Raw genomic sequence first — 17,738 nt, 5'->3', positions numbered from 1 at the left:
GTGAGACTGACCTGCCTGGTATACACTCTGGCACCTATGCGTTTAGGCTGAATGGATTGGCCGTGCTTCTGTCCAGGTGGTTAGAGGGAATGACCCACAGCAGGTGCCAGGCAGGGCAATCTGGGCAAGGTGTTGCAGATACCTTGAAAACCACTCTTTCCCTCTTAACTTCTAAAAACTTCTAACATTTCAGTAATGTATCTTTTACTTTTTTGTGATAAAATAGATAGCATAAAATTGCTATCTTAAAGAGGTTTAAGTATGCAGTTCCATGTTGAGTACGTTCACACTGGTGTCCACCCTTCACTACCATCCCTCTCCAGAACTTTTCATCTCTCTCCCTAAATGGAAATTCTGCACCCATAAAACTCCAAGACCCCTCCCCCCCTGACTCCCAGCCTCCAGTCACCACTGCTCTACTTTCTGTCTATGAGTTTGACTCCTCTAAGGACATCATATTAGTGGAGTCACATACTATAAGGCTTTTCATGGCTCATTCACTTCACATTTCATTCATGTTATAACAAGTGTCACCATTTTTTTTTCCTTTTTAAGGCTGAATAGTATTTCAGTGTGCGTTTGGACCACACTTTATTTATCCATCCACTCACTGATAGACATGCTGCTGTGAATAATGTTGTTGTGAACATGAGTAGACAAGTGTTTCTGCAGGTCCCTGCTTTCAACTCTTTGGGGTGCATAGCCAGAGTGGAATTTCTGAGTCATGTGGAAACTCTATTTTTCAATTTTCAGGACTCTGTACTGTTTTCTCCAGTGACTGTGCCATTTTATACTCCCACAAATGTTCCAATTTCTCTATAGTCTTGCCAACACATTATTTTCTAATTTTTAATAGTAAACATCCCAGTGAGTATGAATAATAGCTATATATTTAAATCCCTAAATGAAGGAAAGCATGGAAGTGCTTATGGGCAGGGACAAAGAACTCAGATGGTCAGCTCCCCCACGCACTTAGCTGGTCCTTTTCCCAGCATAGCAGGCACAGCCATTACGGTCCCAAGACACACACTTGCTCAGATGTATCTGCGTGTTCAACTCTGTCCCAGACCAAGAACACTATGAGACTTCAGCCTTGTTGCGGTGATCTGGACATTCCTGGGGTCTAGGGAAGAGACTGGCTCAGTGCAGGACCCTGGGAATGATAGTTTCCTAGTGCTCTGGGTCCCAGACAGTCTTCCCACATGTGAGCACCCGCCAGCTCTCATTCGGTGAGTTCTCCAAGCCCTTCCCATTCATGTACTGGTGCTCCCGACAGTAGAAAACCCCTATGTTATGTGGCTACATGGCTTCATCAGATTGGTTGAGGGCTCCTGGCTGAGCCATTTCTCACTCTGATGACCAGTTCCATAAGTGCCCTAATTCCCACATGGACACATAAATCCCCTATTCATCTGGAATGTTTCCGAGGCCCCACAAACAGATTAGTGAAAGGCAGAAACATGTGCTAGGAAAATTAAAACTGGTGTGGAATAATGAGCTTTGAAGAATGCAAGGAACATGTCTTAACAGTGATGGGGAAGACCGTGTCTCACCGTCCACATGATTAGTGGATATTTTTCTGGACTTTCAAAGAAGATTTTCTTTTTAAAAAAAAAAAAAAGATTTATTTATTTATGCATGCAAGAGCTGAGGTACAGGCCAGAGGTGCGGTAGAGTGAGAGGATTCACCAGAGACAGAGTAGGGAACAGAACAGGCAGACTGACTGAAATACACTGCTGAGGGGAGCAGCAGGTGAGTCAGGAGAGGTCTGCTGTGCCATGTGGGCTGCTCCCTGGCTAGCTGGGGATTGAACTCATGCTCCAGACGCTACAGATTGCTTCATAGTGCAGTGCTTAACCCCTTGTGCCACCAGGGAGGCCCCACAAGGAAGAGTTTCATATCAAGGCTAAGGAGGTTCTGAGAAATGCCTGAAATTGAGTGCCAGCTCATATTATGTCTCATACTTGTGATGGTTCTAATGAGCCTGATGTTTGAATCCTCTCATTTCTGCAATGAGGAGCTGATACTGTTCCCAGCAGATCTGTGGCCACAGGGCTAGAGTTCAGAGTAGAGGGTTAGAGGGACTGGTTGTAGATCAGGGATCTCTACCTGCTACAAAAGGAAAGAGTAGGTTTGGAAGAGGAGAAGTATTGAGACATGCAGGAAATACAAGAGTTTTGAAACAGAAGAGGAGTAGAGAACACTGGGCACTTAAAAAACAAAGTAAGTATCCAAAGTAGGTTTGAAGCCACAAGTACAGGATGAGGAGAAAATGAGCAAATCACTTCTTGAAGAGTTGTGTGTTGCAGTGCAGTGTGCGTAGAGAGTTGGGGAGCATGATGGGAAAGCAGAGAAGGGAGAGACCTAGAGCTAGCACCACACAGTCAAGCCATCCCCAAAGTCCTGAAGCACAAGTCTTGGTGATCAATGTTTATTTGCTATTTTAAGTCACTAGATCGGCGGTAACTTGTTATCAAGCAATAGATGACTAACAGAATATTATAAGGAACCAGAGTAAAAGAAAGATCATTGAAAATATTTATGTTTTTCAGAATAGGTTATTCAAAACTATAAATACATATTTTTAAAGTCTGGTTTCAGATAATGAACTTGAAAAGTGCAGTTGCAGCAATGTTAAGATTTTCAGGTGATTTATAAAACTTGGCTGACCTGAAAGAAAAATTATGAATCACAGAAGGTGACCCTTAGAATATGAAATTCACACTAATATTTCCTTCAATCTCTTATTCCTTCACAATCTTCAGTGAGAATCTACCAAAGGGTAGTCACCCACGTGCAAGATTAATGGAACCATTTTACAGGGGCAAGAGAGAAAGACATGGCACAACACTCCTGAAAGAAATGACAATTTTCTGGAACTTCAACAAATGTGAATTTTCTTGTAGAACTAACATCTTCTTAGTTGCTTTCTTCAGGATGTTAGCATTCGAGCCCAGGATGGAACCCTTTTAAGATGTTGTCTTCCACAGACTCTTCCTTCCAAACAAGAGACCAATTTGTTCTATCTTTTGTGATGGTGAGTTCTTTTGCCACTTATCTTTCCATTTGGAAATAATTTTCACAGTAACCCTAATGGATTCCCTGGGGCTGTCCATCAGACTGGCTCAGTGAAAACATGAGCACTTGCTGATTGTTGACCTAGCACTGTCCTAAGATCCCAGGGGAGTTGCGAGGCTGCCATGACCAGGCAATGATGTGTGGGTCCCATTCTAAACCTTTTCTGGGGGGCTGCTGCCAGGCAGAGGGCTGTAATACCTCTGTTACGAGAATCTTAAGACTCTTCACAAAAGGAAATGAAGGAAAGAACTGGCCTGAAGAAAGGATGCCTTGGACCATTGTGAGAAAGGAGATCTGTATCTTTACAGTTGGAAGTGCCAATAGACCCATGGGGCAAGGAAGACAGCTGTGACCCACCTGTGTGGGCCAGATCTGGAGAGAGGACAATGTCATTGGGCATCCAGAGGAGGGGTTTTTGTGCAATAGGAAATGTCCCCTGGAGACTTCCAGGAAGCCCTTGTGAGAGACCAGGTGAGGGCAGAGTCAGAAAAACATGACTTTTTGGGCCACCCCCGTGGTGCAGCGGTTGAGCGCTGGGTTGTGAAGCTGCCCGCAGCTTCTGCAGCGCTAGTTCAATCCCTGGCCGCTGGGCAAGGGTCCCACATTGTGCACAGACCTCTCCTGCTGCCCGCCGCTCCCCTCAGCGGTGTATTTCGTCAGTCTGCCTGTTCTGCTCCCTGCTCTGGCTCTGGTGAATTCTCTCACCCTCCCGCACTTCTGACTGTACCCAGTGCTGGTATAAATAAAATAAATAAATCTTCAAAAAAAAAGAAAAAAAGAAAAGAAAAACATGACTTTGCATTGTAAACACCATGCAACGTCCTACCAAATGGGATTCTCCATGATGTCCACCTCAAAGGCCTGATATTTATAATGCTTTTCTGTAGAGGAGGCTCAAATAAGGGAATAAAGAACTTAAATTAATGAACCAGACTGGATTTCCCAGATCAATACTGAGAGTCTGGAATGAAATCTCATTAAAATGGATTCCCTTTGCAAGGGAGCAAAGACAATGCCTCTGTGAACCGGTGATAATTGGTAACTCTCTTAGTAAGAATTAGGATGTGAAGGTTCAGTGCCAGTCTCCAGATACGAGGCTGCATCTGGACGGTAGTCCTGGGTCTGACTTGTTTCATGACTCAGAGCTGATGCGACGATGGCCCTGAGTTAATGACACAAGTTGCCAGTTCCTCCCATCCCAATAATGCCACATCCTGTGACTGTGTTGGGAAGGCTGTACAAACCAGAAAAGAATTATGACAAGACATAAACCTTCACATTCTTATTTTTACTAAGCAAGTCGCTAATTGTCACTGGTAGTTTTGCTTCACAGAGGCATTGTCCTTGCTTACAAAGGGAACCCATTTTAATGAGATTTCATTCCAGACTCTCAGTATTGACACTTTCTGTGGCCAGTGTATATCACAATGTGACAGGTCTACATTTGAGTAGGCTCCAATTACACTGTCTACACCCCCTTGAAGTTCATGGACCTGATGAGCATAATAAAACTCCCTTCTTCCCCGGTATCTGCAAAACAAATTCAATTCCAAAAGGTAATGAAATAATGAAAAGGTATTTACTTTGAGATAGTCTGGCATTAGGGAAAAAAAACCAGTTTGATTGTTGATTCAATATTTCTAAGACTAGCAACCTAAAACGTATCAACAAACCTTCAAAAGAATTAGAATTTCCTGACCCAGCTCAGTCCCAGTAAGCTCCAGAATGGGCTAATGACATGCACATCAAACTCTATTTGCTTGATGATAATTTATTCGATTAGAGCAAAGTCACAAAGGAGACGTCCCTACCAACCGCCCCTAAAATACCAGTGCCCCATACAGAGAGAGGTGTCTTGGATGGATTCTGTGGGAGAGGCGCTGGTTTAAGGATTTGAATACAAGGAGTGATTTGGAGCATGATCCAGGGAAGACAACTTGGAGGGTGGAGGAGGGGGTGAGGAAGTCAGACTGGGGAGCGAAGACAGCCAGGGAGAGTGGGTGTCATCGTGTAAGCTGCCCCAGAGACAGGTAGAGCTCATTCCCACTGGAAACTCCCTACAATGGAGAACACACCTCCAAGTATACCGACTAAGGGACAAGGAGTCATTTTTAAACACCAGCAGAAATGTTAATGTTTCTCTTTATATTGCATGATGCCAGTTTTAAATGCAAATATCAGCATTTAACTTATCTGCAGAGTCATCGAGAGTATGCAATTCTTATTTTGTAGTTCACAATGCCTACCTCTGTCTCTTACTAGAAAACTAAACTAATTCACCTGGTTTTATTTCACTTCTGTTAATAGACATCCATTACACCACCACTTCTTGGGTAAGGAAGGATGGGAGGCATGGGTGTGGGTGGTCCTAGCTTTCTTTTTTTTTCTCTCTCCATTTTCATCATAAGCGACTGCCTAATACAGTGATGTACTATGAATGAGGAAGGATGTGACAGGATTCCTACATTGTTCCAGTATGTTCTTTCTGATTTTTTAAAACCAAGTTCTTGCATGCTTGGGAAGTGTGCCTCTTGGGGCTGCCTATGCTCCTTACTTGTAGATGTGACACTTCCTTGTACTCACTCTGTTGTTCCTGGGAACCTAGTCCATAAATTCCATGCTCAGGAAACCCCTATGGGCATGTGGACCCAATGAATAATGGTGAAACACACACACACACCCCAGACATCTGCTCTGTTCCTGCACAGCGCCCCATCAGCCTTCCATCACAAAATACTGGTCCAAAGATAGTAACTAAGAATTTGAAGCTGATAACAGCAGAGCATTAACCAAGCACGGGTCCTTCTTAAATGGGCCCCATGTGGCCACACTGTGCAGTGCACATATTTGCCAAAGCCCCCTACTCTGTGGGAGTAGAGTTGTTTCTGGCACCCTGTGGTTGGGGCTAAGGGAAAGCTGAGAGCAGAGGTGCAGGTGTTCATACCAGTGCTCGGTGTGTAGGTGGGTGTTGCAGTGGATGGAGGGTCTGCCTGTCCCCGCCCTTCAGGGGTGTAGCTCTGCCATTATGCAAAAGAGCAGAGTACTCAAGGGTTTGCTGCATGTTCAGGGCTTACCTGGCCTGCAACACAGCTACAAGTCAGGAGCGCTTGTCCCCAGGTATTTCTTTCCTGTGCCAGGCCCATCAAAGTGAAGGTCACCTATGTTGCCCTCACTAAAGCCCTTCCTGCATGTTTTTGTTTTTGACCTGTTGTGTGCAATCCTGGCTGTCAGGATGCTTGTGAGGTGCCTGCAGCATTTCACCAAAAGACAGGAAAAGTATCCGTGTGAAGGGAACAAAGACGCAAAGCGACAGATAAAGGCCAAAAAGAGCAGAGCTTGTCAGGTTCCTGGAATATACTCAGCTTAATTGGAAAGCAGTGTCTGCGCAGGGAGGAGAGGCGGTGGAAATGTTCTCTCTGTTCTGGTTCCAAATACCAGGAAGGCTTTGGTGATTTGGGCTGACTGCGGGGAGAGCATAAATGTCTTTCCAGCACATTAAACTTGTAGGCAAGCAATTTGGCAAAATGTATTTAGAGTTTTAATAATGTTTTTACACTCTGCTCTGGCTTACACTCTTAGGAATTTATTCTAATACATGTCTGTTGAAATATCATTTACATTAGGAAAAATTGTAAACAGTTCAATAATAGAAAATTATTCCAAATTTCCAGCTGAAGGGGTGCTACCCAGCTGAAAGGAGAGTATGCTTTGGAATAATAATTACAAACCTGGAAAAAGTTCAGCATTCAAGTGCTTCTCATCCCCATTTGCCTAGAAGAGTCCTGGTCTCCATCTGTGGCCCTGCGATAGTTATTAATGGTGCCCTTTCCTTGTGCAACATTTCCAGGTTTTCCACCCTCATCATAGTGATGGACAAAGCTGGCCATGACACTCAGGACACGGTAAACTCTGGCGATGGGAAGGTATGTGTGAATAATTGGTTCTCTGGGAAACAATGGGGTTCTGATTTGTAACATCTGCTAGTTTTCATGGCGTGAATCTCCCCACGATGGCCAATTTCATGCCACAATATGAGGTCCCTGAAGGCAGATTTGGGCTGAGATGAACACAACTGGTCCCCAAAGGTGGTAGTACTAGGAGGTGGGTAGTATTGGGAGGTTTTTAGAACATGAGTGGGAGGCCTTCCCTGGTGGCGCAGCAGTTGAGTGCTGGGCTACAAAGAAGCCCGCAGCCTCTACAGCACCGTTTTGATCCCTGGCCACCGGCAAGGGTTCCACATGGCGCAACAGACCTCTCCTGTCTTGCCCGCTGCTCCCCTCTGCAGTGTATTTCGTCAGTCTGCCTGTTCTGTTCCCTGCTCTGGCTCTGGTGAATTCTCTCACCCTCCTGTGCTTCTGACTGTACTCAGTGTTGTATAAATAAATAAATAAATCTTAAAAAAAAAAAATAACATGACTGGGGTTGGTACCCTTATAAAAAGGACCCGAGGGAGCTCTCTACACCTCTTTCCAGAGCCAACATGTGCAGACTCGCTACTTCTGGGTAGACGTGACTATGTGGGTAGCGTCTCCACCAAGACAAGGATGACTGTCTTTGTTTGCAAGGCTGCAGAAAGTTTTCTTCCCTGTTTTAGGGGTGGGAGTCTGACATCCACTAGGGCAACCATCTTTGAAGAGGGTAGCCCCTGCCTTTGCAGAGGCTGAGGGCCCTGCAGACCTTCACACGGGTGTGCTGCTGTGTACTGGCCTCTTTAGTTGCATAGCAGTTGCTCCCTCTAGGTGAGAGAACTGGATCTACTTCTATCCCACCTCCCATGCACCTGTCCCACCAAGCCTTCAAATACTAGGCAGGTCAAGGATAAGGGACAGTCACGGCAGACAGACTCACTAGGAGGCTGTTTAGCAGTATGATTAGCAAGAAGTGAGGACCTCACAGAAAGCACCAGCAAGAACATGCAGAGGAGAGAAAACTTGCAGGAAGCACTTTGTTTGATAGATGGAATTCCCAGATAGCCTAGATTTCTGACAAACTTCACAGTCCAAAGTTTTCAAGGAATGTAACCACATCACGCATGTGGATTGAGAGGAACCCAGTGCCAGGCAGTCAAGAACCTGTGTAGGGGCAATACGAGGCCCACTGGCTCCTACCTCAGCAGGACCACATAGCATCAGCAAAGAGCAGAGCACACCTGTGTGAGGGATCTGTATGAAGATACTATCAAGATCAGTTCATGTAATTACAGCTATGATCTGAATGTCTGTATCCTCCTAAAAGATGCATGTTAACTCCTAACTTCCCAAAGTAAAGGTATTAGGAGGGGGTTCTTTGGCTCATGACCAGGCAGATGTGGTACAGGGTCTGTTGTGATGAGGAGCAGAGGGTCCCCTGCTTCTGTTAGAATCCCCAATGACTGAGTCAGCTGCCTCATCCATTCACACGGACATCTCAACATGCAGTCTCAGGTGGTGGTCTATTTGATTTAATGTGGGTTCCACACACGCTAAATCACACAAGTATTGCATTTGTTCATAGCATCTCAGTCTCTTTTGATCATGATGTTGTGAAGAGACCAGGACAACTGCCTCAAGAAATGTCAGCATTCTGGATTTGATGGTGATGTCATACGAGGTATCACTTGACTTGGAGCACTCTCCCCTATATCTCCTGCAACCTAGAAGTCAGAACAAAAGTTTCAGTTACATTTAATGTAAACATTTTCATCAAGAATATATTAACTTGGGTGTCCCTGGTGGTGCAAGGGGTTAAGCACAGTACTATGAAGCTATCTGCAGCCTCTGCAGCACGAGTTCAATCCCTGGCCAGGGAGCTACCCACATGGGGCAGCAGACCTCTCCTGTCTCACCCACTGCTCCCTTCAGCAGTGTATTTCAGCCAATATGTCTGTTCTGCTCTCTACCCTGTCTCTGGTGAATCCTCTCACCGACCGCACCTCTGGCCTGTACCCTAGTTCTTGTATGCATAAATAAATAAATCCTTAAAAAAAAAAGAGAATATGTTAACTTGAAAAAATGTCTCCCAAGCTCTCAAATCATACTAAATTGAATTTCCAGAATGCCACGAAGTCACAGCGTAGCCATATTGAAGGGTTTTCCACACTCCTTTATCTCTGTCTGGGTGTCAGCAATATGGTAAGTTCCTTTATTCAGCACCCCAGGAATGTTAGCTGGGTTAATTACATTGCTGAGATGGATTCAAAAATGCTTTTGGACCAAAAAGCTGCTTAGTACTTTGAATCCTCAAGTTTATTTTAGCAATAATCTCTAAACTGTAGATTTTCCAAAGATCTTTCCTTTTCATTTTCTTTTCCATGTTGATACCTTCTTGAAGAAGTAACTTTATCAAAGTCAACACAAAACTCCCTCTTTACTTTTGATATTGCTATACATCCTACAGGCACCTGAAAATTGAACTTCTTCCAAACTATGAAAACCAATTGGGGTAAGAGAGTTTCAACAGCAGCATATTGGACTGGTTTGTAATAGTGGCAAAATGATAACAGCAGCTCTTTCACGGTAACACCAATAAGCCCCAGGCTTGTGTGCAAATACAAATCTATAGATAAGTGTAACGCAGGCATCACCCAAAATCTGCCTTCACATCTGTGCCTTCCCTTTCCAGAGCAAACTGCTGCACTATAGGTAGAGCTGTTTTGATATATAAGTCCAAATTAACCGTAATTTTTTTAAGATTTATTTATTTATACAAGCACTGGGTACAGTCAGAAGCACGCGAAGGTGAGAGAATTCACCAGAGCCAGAGTGGGGAGCAGAGCAGACAGACTGATGAAATACACTGCTGAGGGGAGCAGTGGGCGCAGCAGGAGAGGTCTGCGAGACATGTGGGACCCTCACCAGCAGCCGGGGATCGAACCAGTGCTGCAGAGGCTATGGGCAGCTTCGCAGCCCAGTGCTCAACTGCTGCGCCACCGGGGGAGGCCCATAAATTTTTATTTTGGTAGAATGTCTGTAACATTTACCACTTTAACCATTTTAAGTGTAGAGGTCAGTAGCTTTGAGTACATTCATCCTGTGCTTCCATCACGACTCCATCCAACTCCAAACTCTTTTCATCTTATAAATCTGAAACTCTGAATTCATTCACCTACAACTCCCCTTTCACCCCTCCCAGTCCCTGGCAACCATCATTCTACTCTCTCTCTCTCTCTGGATTTTTAATCTAGAAATATCTCATATAGGTAGAATTCCACAATATTTGTTTTTCTTTTTTTCCTTTTTTTTTTTAAGATTTATTTATTTATTTGTTTGTTTATACAAGCACTGGGTACAGTCAGAAGCGCAGGAGGGTGAGCGAATTCACCAGAGCCAAAGCGGGGAACAGAACAGGCAGATTGATGGAAATACACTGCTGAGGGGAGCAGCGGGCGTGGCAGGAGAGGTCTGTGTGCCATGTGGGACCCTTACCCAGTGGCCGGGTATTGAACCGGCACTGCAGAGGCTGAGGGCAGCTTCGCAGCCCAGCGCTCATCTGCTGCGCCACTGGGGAGGCCCATATTTCTTTTTCTATGTCTGACATATTTCATTCAGCATAATGTCTTCAAGGTTCATCCATGTTGTAGTGTGTGCTGGACTCTTCTACCTCTTCCAGGATGAATAATATACTCCATTGTGTATTTAGACCACATTTTGTTTCTCTGTAAATCTCTCATGGACAATTGACTTGTTTCCTCCGTTTAGCTATTGTGAATAATGCTTCTATGAACATGGTGTACAAATATGCGCTTGAGTCCCTGCTTTCAAATCTTTTGTGTCTATAACCAGAAGTGTAACTGCTGGATGACGTAGTAATTCTGTTCATTTTTTTAAGGATAACCATAAATTCGGCATGGTGAATAGAAAGCATGGTGAAATTGCTGTACTTAATAAATCACAAGGACAATTTATACATTTCAATGAAGGTGACCTTATTCTTTTTTTTTTTTCAGGTAAATAGAACCAACAAAGCATTTCTTTGCTCTCAGTTTCCAGACCATCATCTCAGTGAGTTCAGGTACAATCCTCATTAGTATGCACAGCAGTCCTCCAAAGTAGGACAGTCTGCAGCGACTAGTCCAGGCAGATGGACAGTGAATTATTCAAACCAGTGTAACATATAACCAAACCATTTATCAAATGCGTACCTTGCTGGATCTGTACATACTAGATCCGGCAAGGTACAAATCCCACAGAGATTTTATTAATAGTGTTCAAAATAGAAGGAAAAAAGAGGCCCCAAAGGGAGTGATTCATGCCAGGCCCCCTCCCAGATTTAATACCTACTGCAGATTTAACTTCTCCCAAAAGTCTAATCCTGAAACAATCAATCTGGAGTTTCCAAATCAGCACCAGTGAGGTCATCTTCATCATAAGACTCCCTGTTGCCCCTGAGGGAAGATGGTTTTTACCTGGAATAATCATTTCTTTTGCTAATAACTTTGCCCCACCCTCTTTTTGCTTTAGCCCTTACAGCACCTGGACCTTATGCCAGTGTCAAGAAAGTCTGTTATTTGTGAATTTTATGTTCTAACAATATCAAGAAAGGTAAATTTCAGAGACTGGTCCAGAGACGTTAACTCAGGAAGTAATCACACCAGCCTAAGAATGTAGATTGCAGTTCTAGATGTTGTACTGGTCAAATCCTTTTAATCAGGGTAACAGGGAAGTCAGAATGCCAGAAACTGGCTGAGACATTTTTTGAAATTTTTTCTTCTTGCAATTTTTATGCATTTCTAAAGTTATAAGTCTGAAGACCTTTGATGGCAATGATACAATGGTTTATGAAGAAAGAAGCTGAAATCAGAAAGAAGGTACAGGAGCAGAAATAAAGGAGACCAGTAGCTAATGAGTAAATGGGCTGGCTGGCTGGCTGGCTGGATAGATAGATGGATGGATGGATGGATGGATGGATGGATGGATGGATAGATAGATAGACAAATAGATAGATCAATAGATATGAAAGCAGCGGGGTCTAGATGCTAATAGGTGCTTCGAAATTCATTACTGAAAAATGGTGCAGGAAAGTAAGACACAATCAATCATTCCTTCCAAGTGATCTGGGGGAGGCCGTGGAGCCTGGGATAGCACAGGGCTGGTGGCATGTCTCTGCCATTAGGAAATGAATTATTTGCTCTGGAAACTAGAGTTGTCCGGAGATATATGGCTTCCCCAGCTCAGGGCCTGATCTGAGAATTTGGGGTTGGGACATTCTCCAGACTGGAAGTGCTTGGCACAGCTGTTCCTTTAAATACTTCGCTTCAATCCCTGATTCAAGATTGACAGCAGGACCTCCCTGGTGGCCCAGGCAGTTGAATGCAGCCCTATAAAGCTATCTATGGCCTCTGCAGCGCGGGTTCGATCCTGGCCGGCTGGGAGATACCCACATGGTGCGGCAGACCTCTCCTGTCTCGCCCACTGCTCCCCTCAGTAGTGTATTTCAGTCAGTCTGCCTGTTCTGTTCCCCGCTCTGTCTCTGGTGAATCCTCTTACCCCCCACACATCTGGCGTGTACCCCGGTTCTTGTATAAATAAATAAATAAATCTTTAAAAAAGAAAAAAGAAAAAAAAAAGATTGACAGCAGGAATCATCCAGCTGGTCCTTAGTAGCTGAGAATAAGGAAAATCACCTGGGCACAGAGAGGATCTGCCTCCCGAGGCAAGATTAGGTCACAGACATCAACATGGCCACCTTCCTCTGCGGTTTCAATTTTTAGTCATTGCCCGCCATGTGCACAGAAGCTGGAGTCCTGGGGAGAAGCTGCTGTTTGCACAGCTGCACAAACTGAGGCCCGTTTATATGCCACCCTCTGTGCCGTATGGGACCAGCAACAGAGGGCCAGATGGTGCCCCACGCCTCTTTTCGAAAAAGTTACACATGCTCTTGCCTAACTGGTTCCTGCTCTTCCAGACCCCTCTTGTCTCTGTTCTCTTTCAGTCTTGCTTAGCTGTCACAGCATGGACGTTCAGTCCAGAAGAGAAGTGAGCACCCCTGCTGCTCAGGCCCTTGGTGCCCCGGGTGCTGGTAGAGACAGGAGGGGCTGAGGCACCAGGAAAGGTAGAGAAACATGCGGCAGTGAATGGGCGCCATTTTCCCCACCCCCACGTACATGTAGCAGCTTTGGACTACAATTCCCAGCAGCCATGCTGAGGAGGGGCAGCAGGGAAGAGGGAGGTGGGTATATGAATGGAGGTGGAATGAAAGAGGGAGAACTGGAGGAAGGTAGGGACTTTTGGAGAGAAACATGGATCAGAAACACATGAGGAGGCTGCCCCCGGGCCTTGGCAGAGACGATGGCAGCTGTTACCTTGACCTCATGGTGGATTATAAGGTACAATTTGAATTTCAGGCCTCTCCTTCTGTCCCAGCTACTGGGCACTGCCTAACTCCTTTCTTGTGTGTCCCCACCAGAAGGTGACTTAGACCGTGAAAAGTTTTCAGACCTCTTTCACCCCATTTTGGGTTGAGTCTTTGGCTCAGATTTACCCATGAGGGGATAGGTAATTTTTGGAGTTTTATTAAGAATATACTTTCTTCTCTCTCTATGTACCTGAATTGAAGTTTTTTCATGCTTTCTTTGCCTTTGCCCAGGGGTATGGCTGAACCCCTTTTAAAATGTTCCTACCCCCTAACAGTTTGGGGTCCCTGGGCACCCCTTGGTCACACAGTTCTACTTCCTTCCTCACACAGCAGCTGCTCTGACTATAACTTTCAGCCCTCATGGGGAACATCCTGTGAAAACTGCGGCATATCAAGTTTTAGTGCAGTATCAAAATAGAATATCCACAATTCCTAGAAAAAGGCATTAAAACAATCCTTTTCCTAAAATGTTTATCTGTATTTAACCGGATTTCTGTCATAAACTTCAACTAAAACAAAATATTTCAACAGTCTGAAGGTAGAAACAGATATAAGCATCTATCTGTCGTCTACAAATACAGAGAAATTGGAAACATACATAATAATACCATTATTCTCACTTTTCTTCTTATAGTTATATCTCATAACAATGTATTATTGATTTTAACCTTTAATAAGTTTATTGTTGTAATCTGTAAATGATTTGACTCTCAAAAACAAAAGATTTCAGCATCCTCAATGATTTTTATAAATATAAGTTTACTAAGACCAAACAGTCAGAACTCCTGACTTGTCAAATGAATACTACTTTTGCAAGGGTATTAATTTTAGACTATTGAGTGGATCACCAAGGCAAGCTCAGAAGAGAAGAAGGAAGCTGTTGAGAAAAAGTTAAGGAAAAGGCAATTAGGACCAGACCAGGGTAGTAGCTGTAGACATAGAAAAGGAGTGTCAAAAAAATTCATCTGAATAAATTTAGAGATCTAACTGACTGTATTAAACCATTTGTGAGTAGAGCAGCATCCCATCTAGTAAGGAGAAAAGTACTGCAAATAGTTATGCAAAATGAAAGGTTTTTATAATCAGAAAAGAAAGTGGGATTAGAAAAATTATTAAGGCAAAGCCATATTCCCTTAGAGGGAGACAGGAGGGTCTCATCATGCAGATCACCTCCCAAGTGCTGGCCAGAAATGCCACATTGATGGGTTTTAAATTCCACTTTGGGAGGAGGCTGTAACTGTAACTAAGTTGGTATGAAGTGTTGGTGTGACTTGGCATAAAGAACTCCATTTGGCGGTTGGGAAGAGCACAAGGGACTATGGTGATGGTACACGGGTGAATTGGTGGTGGGAATTTCACAGGAACTATAGCTGAGATGAGAAAGCATACATTGTAAAAAAAAAAAAAAAACCATGAAAAATGATGTAAAAAATATATAAAAAATAAATAAAATTATTAAACATTTAAAAAAACTCCATTTGGGGGCCTCCCCTGGTGGCACAGCTGTTGAGCACTGGGCTGCGAAGCTGCACGCAGCCTCTGCAGCGCTGGTTAGATCTCTGGCCGCCAGAGAGGGTCCCACATGTCACGCAGACCTCTCCTGCCATGCCCGCTGCTCCCCTCAGCAGTGTACTTAGTCAGTCTGCCTGTTCTGTTCCCCGCTCTGGCTCTGGCGAATTCTCTCACCCTCCCATGAGTCTGACTGTACCCAGTGCTTGTATAAATATTCTAGATTTATTTATTTATTTATACAAGCACTGGGTACAGTCAGACGCACGAGAGGGTAAGAGAATTTGCCAGAGCCAGAGGGGAGAGCAGAGCAGGCAGACTGACGAAGTACACTGCTGAGGGGAGCAGCGGGCGGCAGGAGAAGTCTGCGCACCATGTTGGACCCTCACCTGGTGGCCGGGGATCGAACCGGCGCTGCAGAGGCTGTGGGCAGCTTCACAACCCAGTGCTCAACCGCTGTGCCACTGGGGAGGCCCTAAATAAATAAATCTTTAAAAAAAAAAAAGAACTCCATTTGGGACCTGTTGTTTCTTCTTTTCTGAGTGGGAGTGTGGAGGCAAAAACTTCAGTATCAAAACTGAGTGATAGGCAAGGACAAGAAAGAAAAGAGCCTGTAGTTTGAACTTGGTTATGACTGGGGCAAAAGCAGTGTAAGAGGTAGTGTAGCTTGGGCATTTTAGTGACTAATTGCATTGGCCAGCACTTAAACAAGTGGTGGATCAATTTACTCAGAGAAGTTGGCAGCCCCAGGACTGGTCCTTCATGTCTGAAAAGTCATGTAGTGCAGGACCTGCAGTTGGCCACACAGTGAGCACCCCCTCATGGTCTTGGATTTCTGCACTGCCTCGGCATCTGCAGCTTCACAGACACCACCTATAGCAGGAGGTGGTGAAGTCCGAGCACTCTTTCTAGATGCATTATGCTTACAAGGTAGAACATTTTCTGAAATGTTCCTCACATTCCTCTTTATGTCTCAATGGCCAAAAGGGTTCCGTGCTACTCTGGAGTAGTTGTTAACAGAGGAAATGCAGGCCCTGTGAGACATCCAAGAGTGCCATTCTGGCAAACAACCATCATTGCCCATCCAAGAGAAGGCTAAAACAAAACTGGGCTCTTGCCAGCAAGGAAGACAGGGAGAAACATGGAAGTTAAGAAAGAGCATTGTTTGGACAGTCAAGATGGTCCATTCTTCTGCAGAAGTGGAAAGACTAACACCCAAGAAAAACTACCCAAGGGAATCCTGAGTTCTAGTTTAAAATTCACACTAAGGGTGCTTAATTGTCATCTGAGGAATGGAGAATATGAACTTAATGAAGAAAAATGAATGTTCTAAGGAAAAAAATGAAAGAGGAAACAACAGAGCCAAAAACTGGACCTTGAGGACTTGCACTGTAAAGAGATGACCAAGAAAGAGTAATCAGCAGCTAGGCAGAGACAGGATTCAAGGGGAGGATTTTAAGAGTTGCAAGAAAGGCATCCGTGTTAGTAGCAGGAAGTCATCATCCACCTTCAGGAGTAACATTCAGCTTTGTGGTAAGAAGGAATCTGGGTTCTCCTTGGTGGCGCAGCAGGTTCAGCACCAGGTGTTGAAGCTGTCCGCACCCTCTGCAGTGCAGGTTCGATCCCAGCCGGCCAGGGAGAAACCCACATGGCGCAGCAGACCTCTCCTGTCTTGCCCGCTGCTCCCCTCAGCAGTGTATTTCATCAGTCTGCCTGTTCTGTTCACTGCTCTGTCTCTGGTGAATCCTCTCACCCCACTGCACCTCTGGCCTGTACCCTGGTTCTTGTATAAATAAATAAAAAAAAAAGAAGGAATCTGCTTGCAGAGGACTGAAGAGGGCTTGAGACTTTATGACAGAATGTGGCAAGGATACCCCAGATGTCAGAATTTTGAGCAGTGAATGAATGAAACTAACTTGAAAAATGATATAGTCAATCATAGACTATTCCAAGGTAAAGCAGAGCCACCTAATTGAAAGCAAAGGAAGAAAAGTCAGTAGAGAGGAAGAGAAAAAGTTTCTGCCTTGGAAAAGGAGAGACTTGGTTAATCAGAATAATCCCCTGACTGAGTCTGGTAAAAAAAAAAAAAACCTGAAGCAGTAAGCCAGAACTATCTGGAAGTGCAGCTAGAAATGCGACAACTACATTCTAAAGGAATAGCCTTTGTTTTCTCAGTAATGTAAGAGAGATCACTTGTCATCAAACTATAATATGAACTCTGGAACTCAAGGGAGATGAAGTAGAAGCAGGTGCTAAGGGATGTGGGTTCAGGACCCAATGAGAGACAACTGCAGGACAGACAGGAAACATTATGTGATTTATTTTCCTTGAATTACAAAGTTTTGTGGATTCCTATAGTTAAGTTAGTGCTGGACAAATAATGAATACATAAGTCTAAATCAAGGAAACAGTGGCAAACAAATTTTTCTGGTCACTATATAAATTGAATTCATTCCTCAAGATATTTGTAATGCAGACTTTTCAGAATGCAGAACCCATTCCTTCAAAAGTAAAAAAATCTCTATCCCAAAATGCCAACTGATTTTCCCAAAATATGTACCTTTTAATGCATGTGTAACAGTTCACAATGATTTCTGCATAATATGTGGCATTTAAAAAACCAAGCAGTAAATAACTTAATACTTATAGAGTCACTGATGAATATGTTTATGAAGCACTGTGCATTAATTCCATCTGCATAAAATATAGATTACATAGCTTTCTATACACACGTACACACATACTTGGCATAAATAAATAATAAAATAATAAATATATGCATGAAATGCAGCAACATCTGGCAATAAAATAAACAAGG

At 44.0% G+C, this 17,738-nt stretch overlaps 1 long non-coding RNA gene across 1 annotated transcript in view; it reads right to left on the bottom strand.

Moving 5' to 3' along the window:
• Positions 1-8,514: 8,514 nt before the first annotated feature.
• The window catches only part of LOC119245195 (uncharacterized), a 58,694-nt gene continuing 49,470 nt past the window's right edge, over positions 8,515-17,738 (bottom strand). Inside the window, exon 4 of the long non-coding RNA XR_005125198.2 lies at positions 8,515-8,711. This is a non-coding gene — a long non-coding RNA (uncharacterized LOC119245195). The remainder of the gene's footprint in view (positions 8,712-17,738) is intronic.

Source organism: Talpa occidentalis, unplaced genomic scaffold (genome assembly GCF_014898055.3).
Source record: "Talpa occidentalis isolate TD23 unplaced genomic scaffold, MPIMG_talOcc4v2.1 talOcc4.14, whole genome shotgun sequence".
NCBI classification, from domain to species: domain Eukaryota; kingdom Metazoa; phylum Chordata; class Mammalia; order Eulipotyphla; family Talpidae; genus Talpa; species Talpa occidentalis.
The sequence above is the reverse complement of the archived record's forward strand: the minus strand, read 5'-3'. Positions and strand labels throughout refer to the sequence as shown.